General features: G+C 40.1%; 1 protein-coding gene across 1 annotated transcript in view; it reads left to right on the top strand.

The window, feature by feature from the left end:
* The window catches only part of PDE4D (phosphodiesterase 4D), an 810773-nt gene that overhangs the window by 72085 nt on the left and 719382 nt on the right, over positions 1-19306 (top strand). The window lies entirely within an intron of this gene.

Raw genomic sequence — 19306 nt, 5'->3', positions numbered from 1 at the left:
AAGAGCTAAGTCAATATTAAATTCCAAAAAAAGGAAAGAAAAATCCCCCACAGAAACAGCTGTATTCAAAACACAGCCAGTTTACTCCAGCGAATTGCTAGAAATGGAAAAGTTTCCATTTCCTTTTGTGTTTATCCTTGATAGTTGTCTTATAAAAACTGCCTTTTGTAAATAAGGGAAGCTTAGTTTTAAACAGCTTTGACTAATATGTGTAGTTGGAGTATTAAGTTCTACAGAGCTTTAGAAAATTAAAACATCTGATAGAAAGACATACATCTTTCAAAGAAAATCTTTTTTAAGTGTTCTGGCTCTATAGTGCAATTTTCTCCATCCTACCTATAAATTGGATTGTGTTACTTTTATGTCTATATGGCCACTTAGTCTAAAACATGAGAGCTGTCATTTAAGCTCAGAGTTGGATCCCACTGAAAACTTGTTTATGTAGTATAGTGTCTTGGTTTGTGTTCTACACTGTCTTTATGTAAATGTTCGTTGTTGATGCATACTACAATGGGGAAGAATTAGTTTCTTGAACACCAGAAAATACCCACCTGTCGATCTCACTGGGTTGTGAAAAACAACCCAATGGATTGCGTTTGTTGCAAACAACCCAATGGATTGGTGAATTCTTTGAGAGGAGGAGCTAACCTGTGTTCTCTCCAGATCTTATTCAGTTCCAAGACCAGTGTTTAGAATTCTTGAAGTTCTCAGTCAATACTGAAAAACTAGAAAAGAATCCACAAAATTCTTATGATCAAATTAACTGGGTCTGCCCTGATACAGAATTCTGTCCATGGCAGAAATATTTGGTGATTAGGGAAATGGAGTGACTACTGCAGACAGCCAGAATCCCATTAAGCATGGCACATTAATTACAATAAATGAAAATTGGTGCTTAAAAGAATAACTTTTGTGAAGTATCCATATTTAATATCAGGGAGTGGCCTGAGCCTTGGGGAAGCCTTTATTCGGATTAATAAAGCTGGGCTTTCGTTTTGTTTTCTTGTTTGTATTGTAAAATAAGACTTGTTAACTTGTTGCTTACATACTATTGTGTGAGTTCAACTGAATAAAGGTAGAATCCCAGATATATTACATAGTGTTGACAATGAATGCTCATTCTGATGGGAAATTTTTCCATTGTGGGGGTTATCTCCTTCACATTCTGAAGTATTTTTCCTCCTTCAGCTTTTCCTAGCTAATGTTCAAGTGTTAAATTTCTTACTCTGTAATATAGTTTCTCTGTTTCTCTCTCTCTCTTTCCCTCCCCAGCTTGGCCTCAGGGACTGAAGTTTACTCAGCTCCCTGGGGCCCTTTTGCAGTAGCAGGCAAATATTAGATGCTGAATCAATGTTTAATGAATTTCTTTTGAATGGATGTGTCTTGCTTCAAGCCATTCATGCAATCATTGAAGAGGACAGACAGACCTCTGCTGACCTCCTCTAGCAAACCTCTCTCTAGTAGACCTCAACACTTCAATCTGTTCTCTTTGGTTACAGTTGTTCAACCAGTTACTAATCTACCTAATTGTAACCAGTTGAACAACTGAACCCAAAGGGTGCAAAGTGAAAACATTTCTTTGAGAAGTCGGCTCTGGACAAAGGAAGCACCGCCAGACCCCCCTTCAGTATGCAAAGGGGAAGTTCCTTCTCAAGTAGAAGCTCCACGGTGCCTCTTTGAATTCTCATTAGTTTGCAATGCTGTGTAAGTCTGCGTGTACCGTCTGGTCTTTGGAAGAGGCTTATTTGAAGTGTAAGGCGCTACCTCCATAGAGGGGGATACTAACCATGGGTTAAGTAACTGTTGTCTGAAGATAACTGAAGATATGAACAATAAAAAGTTTTTTTAAATGAGACATGTTTCTTTTATTGATAGTCATCCGTCAAGGTTGAAGTGAGATATACAATGTGAGATGTAATATACGATGTGAAATAAACAATCAGTTGTGGTTGATATAGGGAGTGTATCCATGTGCTCAAGAGCAAGAGGCTTTTAAATCATTATTCTAAAATTTGTTTAGAGAATAAATTTATTCTTTATTTTTTAAAATACATTTATTTCTCTTGATATTGTACCATATTCCCAAAACATTATGGTAAAGCTGTTGCTCATTGTTTCAGGATGTTTTTTCTCTCAGGACCCAGGAAACATTTCTACCTGATGCTTCAGTATCAAGAATAGCCTCATGTTGTCTACGTAACTTCAAACTGTAAAAGATGATGTTCTTTTTTCACACTGGCTGCTAAGAAGCTCACTTTTCACCTGTGGTACCTATGGAATGCATTTTGAACAATAACTGTGTTTTCTTATTTTTCCTTGGCACCATCAATTTTTTTTTTAAAGGCAGACTATAATTAATAAATGCATAGCAAACCAAAACCTGTTTCTATATAAGATTACTATTGATATATGAATTCATCTAGCTTCCAAACTCTTCTCTTCTTGTCATATTTCTGTTGACTAGGGCTGTCTTGCTCTGTGGAGAATTGATTAACTTTTGCCATGACCCCCATGCCAAGACCATACCTAACCTATCTTTATGCTCCTGCCTTCAGACCTCTATATCTGCCTGTGAGTGCTCTTTCTCCCATGGGGCCTCAAACCTGAATGCAAAGCTGTCCAGTAGTTGAGCAGTTTTTCATGAAAAATCCAAGAACTGGTAGCATAGGTGAATTTGACAATTTTGCTAAAACCTTGAAGTATTGTGAGGAAGATCTGCATTGACTGTGCTCCACGCAGCCTTCTGTTGTCTTGCTGGTCTCATCTCCTCACCTGGGCATTCCTCTTGGCCTCTTAACTTTCCAAATCAGCGCTTGTACTCTGACTGTGAGACCTGCCCTAATTGTGAAACTCCCTGGGACTGTGTTAGAGGGCTCCATCCCCTACCCCATCTCTGAATTCTGAGGAATGACATTTTCTCTGCCTTGTTTACATTTGCTTTTCAGTAATGATTGTTCTTGATAAAGATATTCACTCAATCACTCAGTCATTCACTTAACAGACCTCTTAAGTGTATCTACTATGTTCAAGATACGGGAGATAGTAACATAAATAAATAATATGGATAAAACTCATCCCCCTAAAAGTTCAAATTGAAGAAGCTCAAATCAGGAGGTTAGAGAGTAGAGATTTAAATAGATTAGAAGATAAATTTGTGGTGATTGCCATCATTAGCATATATATGGGAGTGAGTCTCACCTGGAATGGAAAGATGTGATCTCAGGTGAGTTCTAAGGAATGAGTGTGGAATTGGGGGAGGAGGAGGTGGAGCTTCTAGAAGGAGGGAACTAGCAGAAGCAGAGATGTTGAGGCACGGAATCACATGATATGTGTGACAAAGGATCATTGGCAAGATCTGAAGCTCGAAATAAACAAGGAGTGATTTATGGGGCCCTGTGTGCCAGGTTGAGGACTTTGAGTTTGTTCTGGAACCCTGAAGTATTCCAAGTACTGGTGGGGCAAGGTCAGATCCTGGAGGGTGAATGGAGCAAAAAGCAAGGACAAAACTGGAAGCCAGGAGTGTTAAAGGTGACTGCTATGATTTGGACAAACATCGCAAAGGCATAAGCTAGGTTAGTAGTTCTAGAGATGGAGGGAAGGACATTAACTCCATGAATGTTTAGTAGATATAATTTTCATGTTGTATGAGTTTACTTGGGAGGAGGGGACTAGCTATTTAATAAGTAGTTATATCAGTGGTGGAATGGTGATTTTCTCGGTTCTTGCCCTCTTCAAGGAAAGAGTTCAGTCAAGAGACATAGAGCTGCTTTAAGTAGCAAGAGTTTTATTAAGCAAAAGCACACTCTTCGGAAAGGATGAGAGATGAGAGCGGACTGTCTGGAAATGAGAAGCAGCCCACAGTGGGGTGGGATGGGGTGGGATAGGGTGGGGTTTTTTAGAGTGGTGGTCCCTCCCTCGGTTCTGCATCTTTTGACTGACAAGTGATTAACAGTTCTTACTGCACAGGTGCTTACCCATAAGCATCCAAGAAAAACCCACAGTTTTGGAGGTGACAAAACCCACAATGCTAATTTATTACAAATGTGGCATAATGAACCTGGCTTTCTTTGTGTCACCTTGTAGGTTTTGATGTACCTGTGCCAATCTGTGCTGGTGGTTTTAGTCTTGCTTGGTCCTGATATGGCTGGAAACTTAGACGTGGTCCTTGGCCACAGAGAGAATCTCTGGGTGGTGTTCTGGTCACCAGTGTCCAGGTGGAGAGGGAAAGATGATCCCATCCTGCCTGGATGGGGTGGAGACCTGCTCATGTCTGACTACCTACCTACAAGTTATTGGTCATTGATAAATAAGATGTAGAAGAGGGTGTGGTTTTGGGGCAGATGGAGTGAGTTTTGGATATAGTAAAGGGATTGAAGTTCTATAGAACAGGAAGATGGGGAAATCTAGGAGGCAAATAAGTATAAATATATTATCCAAGCAACTCATGTATATATTTATATTAAAACGTGCATAAATTTATTCTCCTTCTTTGTCCATTTATAGGGTATTTTATGTAAATATAGCTGTGATATCCTTTATTTTTTTTCTCCTGTGTAATTTTTGGAATGCAGTAATGTGAGTCATGAAGAGATGACCATTTCTACTTAATCTCTGCAAAGTTGCATTCTTATCCTATTTTGATTCATAATAAGATGCCTAAGTTGGTTTTATTCTAACCTGAGAGGTATGATTTATAGATGGAGAATAAAAATGTCAAAGATATAATTGCCCAAACTTGGGATGTTGATAAACTGATACAATATAACACAGTGATTTTCTGGTTAGCTGACTACTGAGAAGTTATGTTGAAGAAGGCAATGGCACCCCACTCCAGTACTCTTGCCTGGAAAATCCCAGGGACGGCGGAGCCTGGTAGACTGCAGTCCATGGGGTTGCTAAGAGTCGGACACAGCTGAGTGACTTCACTTTCACTTTTCCCTTTCACGCATTGGAGAAGGAAATGGCGGCCCAGTCCAGTGTTCTTGCCTGGAGAATCCCAGGGATGGGGGAGCCTGGTGGGCTTCCGTCTATGGGGTCGCACAGAGTCGGACACAACTGAAGTGACTTAGCAGCAGCAGAGAAGTTATGTTAGTTGTGTTTACAATTAATAGATGACTTCTCTTTAGGCCAGAACCAATAAAAATTGTAATTCTTAATTACTACAATTTTGAATGTTTTTGTTCTCCTTTCTGGTAGTTTTCTAGATATTCTCAGTTGGCAACTGGAAATAGCTCAGTAATGGTTGTGCAGCTTCCTCATGCAGGATATTGAAATTTGTGACCAGGGATCCCTGTAGAGCTACTATTGTAACTTTAGCCCACTATTAGATTAAATCTATCTACAGAAGCTCGAGAGGTCCAGTCTGGCACTGTCTGATCAATACTCTATAGATCCTGTGCAGGAGTAAAGATTTCCTCTGAAGCTAGACTGTTGAAATTGGACCTAAGCAGTAGACAGTGATTTAAATAAGGGTTATACTGACACTTACTTGGCATCAACCTAGTGTTGGGAAGAGTATGAAAAAATAAATTGCCTTTTGCCTCAGATGTGAAGGGACAGAGACGATAAATTATCCCTTGTTCGCTATTACCGGTTCTTAAGTGTTTATGAGGAAAGTGGTATAAGTCAGTCCATAGACACGGCTGCCCTGAACTTTGATCACCAAATCATCCTCCCCATCTTCCTATTTGCTGTAGTCACCGCAGTCATCACAACCCCCATCACCACCACCGTCATCATTGCCTTGTCATCGTCACAGATAGTTCTACTTCTTGGTTGCTTAGGCTTGCTGCCGCTGCTGCTAAGTCACTTCAGTCGTGTCCGACTCTGTGCGACCCCATAGACGGAAGCCCACCAGGCTCCCCTGTCCCTGGGATTCTCCAGGCAAGAACACTGGAGTGGGTTGCCATTTCCTTCTCCAATGCATGAAAGTGAAAAGTGAAAGGGAAGTCGCTCAGTCGTATCCGACTCTTAGCGACCCCATGGACTACAGCCTACCAGGCTCCTGCATCCATGGGATTTTCCAGGCAAGAGCACTGGAGTGGGGTGCCATTGCCTTGCCTGTGTTTAAATCAGGCATTCTGAGTCCAAAGCTCATGTTCTTAATTTCTACTCTATACCTCTTTTCTCGTATCCCAGAGACTCTGATTGGTATTGGGGGGCAGAGTGGGGTAGGGAATGATTCTGTGCGTTTAAAATGGGTTTGACATCTAGTAAGTCCTATTTCTATTGGGATTCTTATATAATTTTAGAAGGTGATGTGAGAAGTCTTAACCTTTTGAATTAAAAAACAAATTTTGAGATGTTTATAACCAACAGCCATTTAAGCTATAATTTATTGTCTCATTTAGTCTATTAAATTGTAACAGGTATTCCTGAGTTTTACTCTTCCCTTCTTCCTTAAAAGATGATCTGTTAATTTAGCATACCTCCTTCTGTCTGTTCCGTGAAACTAAATTTTGTGCTTACCTGTGAGAGTCATACATTTCCCTAGCTTTCAGTAGAAATGAATGGGTTAAGAAATTCTTCTTCCAGATCTCAAACGGTAAAAAGCCATTGACATTGAAAGCTCTTGTGTTCGGCCTTCTCTGATGCAGGATGTGGTAATGGAGAGGTACAAAGTGTACCACATACCCAACAAGCTAATTGCCCACTTTGAGGCCTCTCTCAGGCCCAAGTGCCAAGTGAAATCTCCACTGTTAGGGAAATTTTGCAACTGACACAGAGATTGGGTTCATTAGACTTATCTAAATCTGTGATGAGCTGGTGATAATCTGTGCTAATGAAGGTGATTCTTTGAATCAAATGCTTGTTGATGTGGGTCTTGTGAAGTAGAATATATGATTTTGTGTGTGCACGCTCAGTCATGTCTGACTCTTTTGTGACCCTTTGAACTGCAGCCCGCCAGGCTCCTCTGTCCATGGGATTTTCCAGGCAGGAGTTCTAGAGTGAGTTGCTGTTTCTTCCTCCAGGAGATCTTCCTGATCCAGGGATTGAACCTGAGTTTCCTGTGTCTCCTGCATTTCAGGCAGATTCTTTAATGCTGAGCCATCAGGGAAGCAGTAATATGTATAATTACGGTTTTACTGTAAATAGATTTGGTTTTGGACTCTAGGGCACACCCCGTTATTTCAGGTTCTTGCTATCTCCAACCTCAAAAAAAAAAAAAAAAAAAACAGACCAGTAAATTCAAAATATCTTTAAGCACCATACGTGGGCTAGCATTCTTCTTATGATTAGTGTCAACACATTTTCAAACAGCAAATCAGTCTGTAGGTAAGGTTCCTTGAGATAGGATTTGAGTGTACATTTGAATGTGTGTTTAGTCACTCAGTTGTGTCTGACTCTGTGCTACCACATGGACTGCAGCCCACCAGGCTCCTCTATCCATGGGGTTCTCCAGGCAAGAATACTCAAGTGAGTGGCCATGCCCTCCTCCAGGGCATCTTCCCTACCCAGGGATCAAACCCAGGTCTCCCACATTGCAGGCAGATTCTTTACCATCTGAGCCACCAGGGAAACCCACGTTTGAATGTACCCACAATACATTCGGAGTTTAATTCTTCCTCTCTCTCTCTTACTTGACCCTTCTTGTTGGTCAAGGTTTTAAATGGCCCAATGGGAGGTCAGACCACAAGTTAACATTTTATATATCCATACAATGTAGAAAGTCCGGGCCAAGGCCATGTGATCTGCTAAGAGCTGATAGGGCTATTCCTCCCACGCCAACCCCCCGGCAGTACCTACCCTGATACACCTTAGCCAGACACTCAGTTTGGAAATTATGGTAGGCTTCCTCAGGTCCCGTAGAGGATGCTGTTCTTTCTCCTTCCCTTCCCTAGCATCCTGCTGCTCCTCTCCAATCTCTTGGCCAAAGGCTAGCTCCTCTCAAAAGCCTTCAGGAAAAACAGGGAACTTCTTCCACTGGGCTCCAGTTCTTTCTGTAACAGTTTTGTAACATTAGCATAACATCTGACATTTTAGATTTGATTTATCCTGGAGAAGGAAATGGCTACCCACTTCAGTAGTCTGGCCTGGAGAATTCCATGGACTGTAATGGAGTCTATGTAATGGGGTCTATGGGGTCACAAAGAGTTGGACACAATTGAGCAACTTTCAGTTCACTATCTGTTTATGGATCTGAGTCCTCACTAGACTGAGCTCCACAAGAGAAGTGCTGTTTGCAACACTGAAACTGGTGTCTAAAGGCCTCAATTTAAAAAAACAAGTAAATAAGGACAGGAAAATTTGTTGTGGTAAGCAGGACCAAGGGTTAGATCCCATGGGGACAATTCAGCTGGGTTAGTCGTTGGGCATTTTGGCCCAGATCAACCTGTCCTGCCTCAGTTTAGTTCAGTTCAGTTCAGTTGCTCAGTCGTGTCCGACTCTTTGCAACCCCATGAATCGCAGCACGCCAGGCCTCCCTGTCCATCACCAACTCCCAGAGTTCACTCAGACTCACGTCCATCGAGTCAGTGATGCCATCCAGCCATCTCATCCTCTGTCCTCCCCTTCTCCTCCTGCCCCCAATCCCTCCCAGCATCAGAGTTTTTTCCAGTGAGTCAACTCTTCTCATGAGGTGGCCAAAGTACTGGAGTTTCAGCTTTAGCATCATTCCTTCCAAAGAAATCCCAGGGCTGATCTCCTTCAGAATGGACTGGTTGGATCTCCTTGCAGTCCAAGGGACTCTCAAGAGTCTTCTCCAACACCACAGTTCAAAAGCATCAATTCTTCAGTGCTCAGCCTTCTTCACAGTCCAACTCTCACATCCATACATGACCACAGGAAAAATCATAGCCTTAACTAGACGGACCTTGTCCTGCCTCAAAAAGTATTCAAATCTGAGCACCTACCTAGGCTGTGGATTTTCAGTAAATATATAATCCCAACTTATCGTAATAGCAGAGATCTTGTTAACAGGTTGCTGACACCTGACATGGGGAAATCTTGGACAGATCTGGATTCAAATCCTGTCTTGCAACCTGTGTGACCTTGAGTAATATTTTACCTCCCTGAGCTTTATTTTTCTCATGTCTTAAATGAGGATAATGGAATCTTACAGGCTGTTGTGAATTTTAAAGGAGATGGTATATTCTGTGTGCACATAGTGCAGGAATATAATAATACTTGATGAACATTCATTGAATGAATAAACAGAACCTGGAATATAGAAAGTCCCTACTTTTCCACCTCCACCCCATTAATTTGCCCTTCAGTTTTCAGATTTGCCTTGTTGACACCCCAGAGAAGGTTAAGTCCTCTTGTTACCTACTCTCTTGACTTTCTGTATACTTCCTGTACAGCACTTAACACAATGATAATTACATAACTTTTTGTTTAATGGATGTCTCTTTTTTATGTATTTATTTTCTCCATGGAACTTGTGTTTTTATTGAAGTATAGTTGATGTACAATATTTAAAAAGTTACAGGGGTATGATAAAATGATTCACATTTTTTAAAGGTTATACTCCATTCATGGGACTTCCCTGGTAGTTCAGACTGTAGTCTGCCTGCAGTGCGGGAGACCCGAGTTTGATCCCTGGAGGAGATCATGGCAACCTACTCCAGTATTCTCGCCTGGAGAATCCCATGGACAGAGGAGCCTGGCAGGCTGCAGTCCATGGGGTCGCAAAGAGTTGGACACAACTGAGCAAGTAATACACACACACATACTCCATTCATAGTTGTTATAAGGTTTTGGCTATATTTCCTCCTGTTGCACAATATATCCTTGTAGCTTACTTTATACATAGTAGTTTATACATCTTAATTCCCTACTACTGTTATGCCCCTCGTCCATCCCTCCTCCTACTGGTATCCAAGAGTTTGTTCTCTATATCCATGAGTCTGCTTCTTGTTTGTAATATTCACTGCTGCTGCTGCTGCTGCTAAGTCGCTTCAGTCATGTCTGACTCTGTGTGACCCCATAGACGGCAGCCCACCATGCTACCCTGTCCCTGGGACTCTCCAGGCAAGAACACTGGAGTGGATTGCCATTTCCTTCTCCAATGCATGAAAGGGAAAAGTGAAAGTGAAGTCGCTCAGTCATGTCTGACTCTTAGCGACCCCATGGACTGCAGCCTACCAGGCTCCTCCGTCCATGGGATTTTCCAGGCCAGAGTACCGGAGTGGGGTGCCATTGCCTTCTCCCGTAATATTCACTAGTTTGTTGTATTTTTTGTATCCCACATATAAGTGATATCATATAGTATTTGTATTTCTCTGTCTGACTTATTTCAGTTAGCATAATACCCTCCAAATCCATCCATGTTGTTGCAAATGGCAAAATTTCATTTTCTTTTATGCTGACTACCCAGTGTGTATGTGTATATATATATGTACATATATATCACATATTTTTTATTCATTCAACTCTTGATGGTAGATATATCCTTTTGAAAAATATGAGCCAATAAATTCAAGGACTATCTGTTTTGTTAAATGATTTATCTCCAATACCTACTGCATATATGGCTCAGAATAAATAAGTATGGCCTATATCTTCAATTCACCACAGATTACCTCCAACTCAGGCACGCTTTCTCAGTCAACACCCTCAGCTCTGAGATTTACAGAATGACTCTAATTCTATACCCAAACCCATTCTCTTGATTGCATTCACCATCCTCAAAAAAACTCTTTCATAAATTTGTTTATCAGATTAGATGTTTCTATGTTTGCTTATTAATGATTGTAACTGTTGATTAAATCACTGCTTTGTTCTGCTCTCTTAATTCTCATCTATTTAACTCATTCTATTAGCTCTTCCTGGAGGAAGGCATGGCGACCCACTCCAGGATTCTTGCCTGGAGAATCCCCTAGACAGAGGAGCCTGGCGGGCTACAGTCCATGGGGTCTCAACAAGTCAGGCATGGCTTAGCGACTAACACTTAGCTGTTCATTCCTTCAGTAGATCTGTGCTGGGACAGCAACTCCTCTGAGCACTGTGGAGGGATGAGAAGATGTGTAGAGTACAGTTATCTCAGTCAAGGAACTTACACAATAATAGCTGAAGTATAAGACTATGGGACAAATACCTTAAAAAAAAAAATCAAACCAAGAACTTAAGTACTTTTCTCAATTATTATTTTCTACTGCATTCTCAAGTTTTACTGCTTTCTTGGCAAATTATTGTGCCCAAGTATAGCTCTGTAAGTCATTGCTCAGATTGACCTTTTCAATGAGGCCAATGAGGCCACGTGAGCACCCTGTTTGCAATTTGTAATTGCAGTGTTCCCCCTACCCTACCAGGATTCTCCTCCTCTGTCCTCTGCTCAGTTTATTTCATAGCACTCATCACCTTCTTTGATACTGTATAGTATTCTCATATATTATGCTGTTGATTGTTGTCTGTCTCCCTACCCTAGAATGTAAGGTCCATGTGGGAAGGTCCATGTGGGTTAGGATTTTTTAGTCACTGATGTATCTCTGAAACAAACACTTGATTAAGTAGTAGGCATTTGATGGATATTTGCTGAATTAATTTATTAAATGAAGTAGGGAATAGCAGTTACTGAGACTGAACAGATGGCCTGCCTCTACCAGACTCTGCTGTATAATTTCAGATGCTTTACTTCAAGCCTTTTATTTCCCAGATGAACCTATTGTGTAAGAGGCAAAACTTTCCCTCTACCCTCTTAGAGGGTCTTCCCCTGGGTCTGAGAATTAAGTTGATGAAACAGATTAATAGGAGGGAAACATACAAATTTATTTAATATTAGTTTTATGTGACACAGGAACACTCATAAGGAAATGAAGATTCAAAACCTAAATGCTTTTATTCCAGGCCAAGCTGTGGAAAAGTAACTAAAATATATAGAGAGGCTCATGGATGATAAGAATTATTTTAAGAAGGTCTGTTTGTACAGAATTTTCCCAGCCTCTATATCTTATCTCTGGTAAAGAATGTTTCTTTCTTCCTAGTATAGGAATAGCATCTTTCACATGGGAGTTTTAGCTCCTATTTTCCAGAAGAAAGTGGGAAGTAAGATTGTGCTTCTGGCACCTGCTGTTTTTCAGGTGGCTTTAGTTCAAAATAACCCTTGTGCCAAAGTGGCATATTTGAGGCATATTCTGCCACTTTCCATTACCTCCTGGGCTTGCTGGAAAGATGGAATGCATTTTGCATGTAAAGCACTAAGCCCATACTAAGTATGAATACTTGCTATTTGTAAAATTAATTCACTCTTCTCTGCTATGAGTGCACAAACCATACTTGATTTTCCAAATTTTTTGAAAATAGTAATAAGTGAAACTGTTAGTACAGAATGGTTTCCAACATAATGATTCTACACTTTGAGTTGAATGACTTTGAGAATTCAAACAATATGAATTGAAACCAGCTTAACAAGGAAACAATCAAACAGATACCAATTTGAATATGTACCGTGTCTGTAATTCATCTGAAATGACTTTAGGATACAGTATGTATTAGAGTGAAGAGTGAAGAGTCACTGGAGCACAAACAAGAGTGGGATTGACACTGGCCTGAATAGTTAATCTATGGGGTAGCTAAAGAAACAGTTCAGTCCTTTCAACAGACACATCACTGTATCTCTGAAGTGTTACACAAAATGGCAACATTTGGTAACTTCCTTGCCCCTTGGGAACAATTATAAAAAGCTGGAAATAGAGAGGGCACCTAAGAGTGAGGGGTGGGTGGGTGGGCGCTGTAATCAGTAAAAGACTCATTAGAAGAGGTGATACTTGAATTGAGCCTGCTTTTGTGTTTGTGTTTTTTTAAACACAAGAACATCATGGAGTCTGGATATTTGGGTTCCCTATGATAAATATGATTTAGGGGTTGAGCTTTTCAGGATGGATTGGGAGTTCGGGATTAGCAGATGCAAACTCTTGTATATAATACAGATAAACAACAGGGTCCTGCTGTATAGCACAGGGTGTCCTGTGATAAACCATAATGGAAAATAATATTAAAATATTTAAATTATTTAAATAAATATTTAATTATTTAAAAGTAATTTTAAAAAGTTGATATGTTTAATTGAATCGCTTTGCTGTACAGCAGACGTGAACACAACATCGTAAATCAACTGTATAGTTCAGTAAAGCCAAGGGAAAAAAATAGACTGTTACTTGATACAGTCAGTTACCAGGTTGTGATTTGAGGTGCTAATGATTGTGGGAACGCAGAGTAATCTTTTGCCCTGTTTCTCAAAAATTACTATAGACACATGGTCCCTCCCAAGCCTTTGACTTGGATTGGAAGCAGTCTCCCTACTAATCCTGAGATCTCTGTGCTGGAACTTTTAACTCCAGACTCTGGCAGAGAGAGTCTGGACTGGTGGTGCATTCAAGTCAGAAGTCCAAAAGTTCTTTTGATGGTTTCCCACCTAGTTACAGCATATTTCTTTAATCCTACGCAACAGCTGAAATATCTTTTTCTCATTTCCTTATATTCCTGTAGCATTTGATGTCTCTACCATGTAATTTACATTTAATTATAAGCTGTCTTGCATTGTTTAGTGGTTGTTTCAAGTATAAATGTCTTTCTTCCTCAGAAGATTTTTTTTTAAATTCTTTTTAGGACAAGGGCTTACTACACAGTACCAGATAGAAACTTGGAGTAAACCACAAATACCAACTTCACCTCAAATTCACTTAACCATCTTCTTAACAAAGAAGACCTGTCTGGCATATAACTCATTCTTCTAATCTGTACCTACTTTATAATAGGAATAAATACACTGAGTTAATGGGATGTTTGTGAATGAAGTTCTCAACCTAGGAATCGAACCGGGGTGTCCTGCATTGTCTGTGGATTCTTTACCAGCACCCTAAGGAAGTCCAATAAGATCATAAAGTTTTTCTAATTTAAAAAACTGCTAAATGAGGAATAGATTTGGAAATGGAAATTGGGGTTGGGCAGGGGCAATTGTGCAACAGCTTAGTGCTGAAAAAATATCTGCCTTGGTCTAATGAATAAATATGGCTATCCTTTGAAGTCTTCCATCCCTTCTCCACTCCCCAGTTTCAATTCAAATGCAAGCTTTTGATGTGTTTTGACATCTTGATATGTCTTATTTTCATATACACTTATCTCTTAGACCTGATTCAGTAGAACAGCAGTAGAACAGATTTGTCTATGCATCAGTCCTTTCCATAGAAGACTTCAGGTTTATTAAAGCTGAATTTTATTTAGGCCATTTTCATTTACCTGCTCACTGAGAGATGGGTTACCTAGAATCTTTGATATTAAGGTGTGATAAACTAGTTTGCTAGGAAGTATAAAGAAAAATTATTTTTCAATTATTTAACAAGTTCAGTTCAGTTCATTCTCTCAGTCGTGTCCGACTCTTTGCGACCCCATGAACTGCACCACTCCAGGCCTCCCTGTCCATCACCAACTCCCGGAGTGCACCCAAACTCATGTCCATTGAGTCAGTGATGCCGTCCAACCATTTTATCCTCTGTCATCCCATGCTCCTCCTGCCCTCAATCTTTCACAGCATCAGGGTCTTTTCAAATGAGTCAGCTCCTCTCATCAAGGTGGCCAAAGTGTTGGAGTTTCAGCTTCAACATCAGTCCTTCCAATGAACACTCAGGACTGATCTCCTTTAGGATGGACTGGTTGGATCTCCTTGCAGTCCAAGGGACTCTCAAGAGTCTTCTCCAACACCACAGTTCAAAGGCATCAATTCTTCAGCGCTCAGCTTTCTTTATACTCCAACTCTCACATCCGTACATGACTACTGGAAAAACCATAGCCTGGACTAGACAGACCTTTGTTGACAAAGAAATGTCTCTGCTTTTTAATATTCAGTCTAGATTGGTCATTACTTTCCTCTCAAGGAATAAGCGTCTTTTAATTTGCCACCTCATGCAAAGAGTTGACTCATTGGAAAAGACTCTGATGCTGGGAGGGATTGGGGGCAGGAGGAGAAGGGGACGACAGAGGATGAGATGGCTGAATGGCATCACTGAGTTGATGGATGTGAGTCTGAGTGAACTCCGGGAGTTGGTGATGGACAGGGAGGCCTGGCGTGCTGTGATTCATGGGGTTGCAAAGAGTCGGACATGACTGAGCGACTGAACCGAACCGAACTGAACCGAATTCCATGGCTGCAATCATCATCTGCAGTGATTTAGTACATCCCATCTAATCTTGTCTTAACTTATGGACCAGTAACTGTGCTCTGGAACTCTCTCTAGAGTCTTCATCAGAATGGAATGGAAATAAATTCTTAAACCACCTTTTAGTTAAAGTTTCATGCCACTGAGTCCAGTTATTTTGAGGTTAAACAGTGAATCCACAATAAAAATCCTATTTGTGTCGCTTAAGGGCTTCTCTGGTGGCTCAGATGGTAAAGAATCTGCCTGCAATGCGGGAGACCTGGGTTTGATCCCTGGGTTGGGAAGATCACCTGGAAGAGAGCATGGCAACCCACTCCAGTATTCTTGCCTGGAGAATCCCCATGGACAGAGAAGCCTGTCAGGCTACAGTCCACGGGGTCACAAACGGTCTGACACGACTGAGTGACTTTCACTTCTTTCTCTGTGTCACTAAAACTTGTAGATACATGTGACATTTAAAAATATTAATTCAATTTGACCTTGAAACAAATAAACCTTCTTGAAGCATTTTAAAAATGTTTATCACGTTTCTTTTGGGGGGATTAACTTTACTAACCGCATCTAATATATAACAGAAATCTGTAAACAGTGCTAAGAAAAACAGTGCAAAACTTCCATAGGTATAAAGATTGTTCATATAAAGATATTGAAAAGAAATGTTATCTGGTAAAGACTGCGGATATTTGTGTGAAGCACCTCATGTTCTATGTGTTTATTTTTCCATATTGCCAGCTTATGTAAATAGGAATTTGAATTTCTACAGGAAAATTTGCTCTTGGAGTTAGTTTTTGATATAATTAAGTTTTATATAATATGAATTCTAAAACATGAGATAAACTGGTAGCTATTTCTTCATGAATTTGGGTAATTCATGCCCTGGGTAATTCTTACATTTGTCTTTCAGTATTCTTTCAAATACCCAATCCCCTTGTTTGGGTTCCTCTCTGAGCTACTTGTTTCTTTAACATGTTGTTAATCAGAATCTCTAAGAGAGTGACCAGAAGCCTGAAGACAACTGAACTGTTAAATGGCATTAGCTAACTGCTTCTTGAACAATGGGCTTCCCTCATAACTCAGATGGTAAAGAATCTGCCTGCAAAGCAGGAAACCTGGGTTCAATCCCTCAGTTAGGAAGATCCCCTGGAGAAGGGAATGGCAATCCACTCCAGTATTCATGCCTGGAGAATTCCATGGGCTGAGGAGCCTGGTGGGCTACAGTCTGTGGGATTGCAGAGTTGACGATCAGTGTTAATCAATTAATCAGTGTTTGTCGGCTGAGCGACTAACACTTTCTTCAACAATTGAAAGATTTTACCTTTAGACTAACATGCCATATGAGGACTTGACAACTCCATTCTTTATTTTTTTTTAATTAACATTTGTTGGAGTATAGTTGCTTTACAGTGTTGTGTTGGTTTCTGCTGAACAACAAAATGAATCAGCCATATATGTGTGTTTGTGTGTATACATATACATGTGTGTGTATATATATGTGTATGTGTATACACACATATATATATGAACTTTACTAAGCCTCACTTACTTCATCTGTACAATAGGAATAATAATAATACTTACCTCACCTCCGTTTTCTGAAGAGTAAATGATAAAATGTGCATAAAGTATATTACACTGAGCTTGGCAGGCAAGAAAACACTCAGTGGATGTTATTTGCTAATGCTATTAAATCATAGTACTTGGCTACTTGATTGTTACCATCTTTCTCAACACTTATCGAGCATCCACCTATGAAGTGTACTCAGAATAAACTTGGACAGTCAGAAAGACACCACCATCTGGCCTGTTGTGTTATAAACAAAAACCCTAAAACTGGATCTGGCAGTGATGAGGGGAACAGATGCTATGAATGCCTTCTAGAATTTGTTTTTCACTGTATGTTTAAGCTGTGATGAATGTCATTAATGTCATCTCTCCTTTTATTTTAGGTAAGTACATCACCATTTTTGAAGCTCTGTGCAGATGGGTAAGTCTTGCTGTTGGAGCTTTTCATGTTGATTTGCATACTTGGAGAATCTGGACCAGACAATGTGCTTATCACGGTCAGACAAATGCTTTTGTTTTATTCAAGCTGAAATCTGGAAAGATAACAGCGTTTCCCACACATATTCCATCTCTGTTTCAAATCTTTGGCAGAAAAAAAATGCATTCATTATTTTAAATTGGATAACATGTTATGTTTAATCCAAATAACTGAAGATTGAGTTTTTCTTTACTCTGTCAGTAGAAGGCAGAGAATTTGAGACTTTAGAATAGAATAAATGGTTTCCTTTCAATTAACAATCATAAAAATCTCTCTGTAGTAAATATACAAACCTTTACTTTTCTGTTTGCAAATGTGGGGTCTTTTTTTTTGATGCATAAAAGTCAAATATTCAATGAGCAGATTGTATTAATGAGACATAATTTTGTAGCAACTAGCAAATGTGGCTAATGGTCCTTCAAGATCAAGTGTACAGAACCTTGTGGATAGAATTCCTGTTGTGAATGAGAGTTTGCATAGTTAATTTTGTTTTTCTAAAGTTGACTGTGATATATCCCCAAGGAAGCTAAACTGGAAGAAAAGACCTTAAAACAAGGGATTTAATATAGGCCTAAGTTGGATTTAAAAGATGATTAAGCTGTGAAGCAACTCACAAAAAGAACTTATGAAGTCCCTGTCACTGGTGAACTTTAAGAACTACAGAGATGGTTCTATTTGTATTAGGAAATTAAGATTTATCCTGCCTTTGGACAAAGTATTGAATTGACTAGTGGCCTTCAATGATAAAAATCTCAAATTGCTTCTACAGCTTTAATTTTCCCTACTTACCTCATATATACTCTATATCTTCTCTGTAAGACTTGGTGTTGCAATGCTAAACTGGGATTAGAAATACAAGGATTTTAGGAAATACTCATCTAAGAGAAAATAGGGAGGGGTCCAGATAAGGTTGAATGAAAACTGAGTTGTAATATAAATTTGACCGTAAGTGAAGAAGAGAGAGATGTTGAATGGAAGTATCTTAGACTGGGTTAGGTAAAGTGTTACATACGAAGTCTTTAAGCCAAAACTGGCCATCAGAGGAGTCCTATGTTTCCTGCGAATGGGCCGCCTCAATTCTCCATGTGATTAGTCATTACCTGGGAGCCTTTATAGGAGGTATATGCAGCTCAAATGCTGCAGTGGATTTCAGAGGCATCAGCTGGAGGTCCTTGGACAATTATGGTCCCTGTAGTTGGACTCTGTAGTACATTCTTGCAGCCACCATCCTTAGGCTCCTGGGTCTTGGTTCTTTCTGTTTCTTATTCTCTATTACAGTCCCTCTCCTATCATCATTTTTGATCCATATCATATTCTGTCTTCATGCTCAGATTAGTTATCACTTCATTCATTATGTGTGCTGGGCTAAGTTGCTTATTCGTGTCTGACTCTTTGTGACCCTATGGACTGTAGCCCTCCAGGCTCATCTGCCCATGGGATTTCCTGGGCAAGGATACTGTAGTGGGTCGCGTTCCCTTCTTCAGGGGATCTTCCTGACCCAGGGATGAACCTGTGTCTCCTACGTCTGTTGCGTTGGCAGGTGATTCTTTATCACTAGCGCCACTGATACGGGCAAGCAAAGTGCTGGTGATTACCACTCTGTTTTGGAATTTTATGCTTCTGTGTATTTTCCTGTGATATTTGTTGCCTTTCATTATCTATCTGTGCAAAAATAATCGAGAGCTCTGCTTGTGCTATAGAGCTTATTCCCTGGGGTGGGGCTCAGAAAAATTAAGGGTTGGATAACATTTTGAAAAGCTCATAGCAGCCTAGTGGGAGAAACAATACTATAAAATACATTAATTAAAATGCAGCATAAAAGAGATACTTAATAGAAGTATAAGCAAAGAGCTATGAGGAGACAGAAAAAGAAGAATTACATTTTGGGGTAGAGGGAAGGTAGTGCTGAGGGAGAGAGGAAAAATTTCAGGCAGGAAATGACACAGAATTGTCCTGAAGGATGACCAGTCAGCTAGGGGTTGATGATTGAGTGGGCACCGTGTTCAAAGGCATGATGTTGTGAATCACTGTAGAGAAGTTGATGGTCCAGTGAATCTTATGTGAAATAGTGCATTTATGGGATTGTAGTGGAAGGAGGATCTGCAAAATTCACCTAAGGCTGGACTGTGAGAGGCTTCTGTTGTTCAATCGTGATTTGGACTTTATCCTA

The sequence above is a fragment of the Bos mutus genome, chromosome 20 (assembly GCF_027580195.1).
Source record: "Bos mutus isolate GX-2022 chromosome 20, NWIPB_WYAK_1.1, whole genome shotgun sequence".
Taxonomy (NCBI): Eukaryota; Metazoa; Chordata; class Mammalia; order Artiodactyla; family Bovidae; genus Bos; species Bos mutus.
Note: the sequence above shows the minus strand (reverse complement) of the source record. Positions and strands in the feature narration are given on the sequence as shown.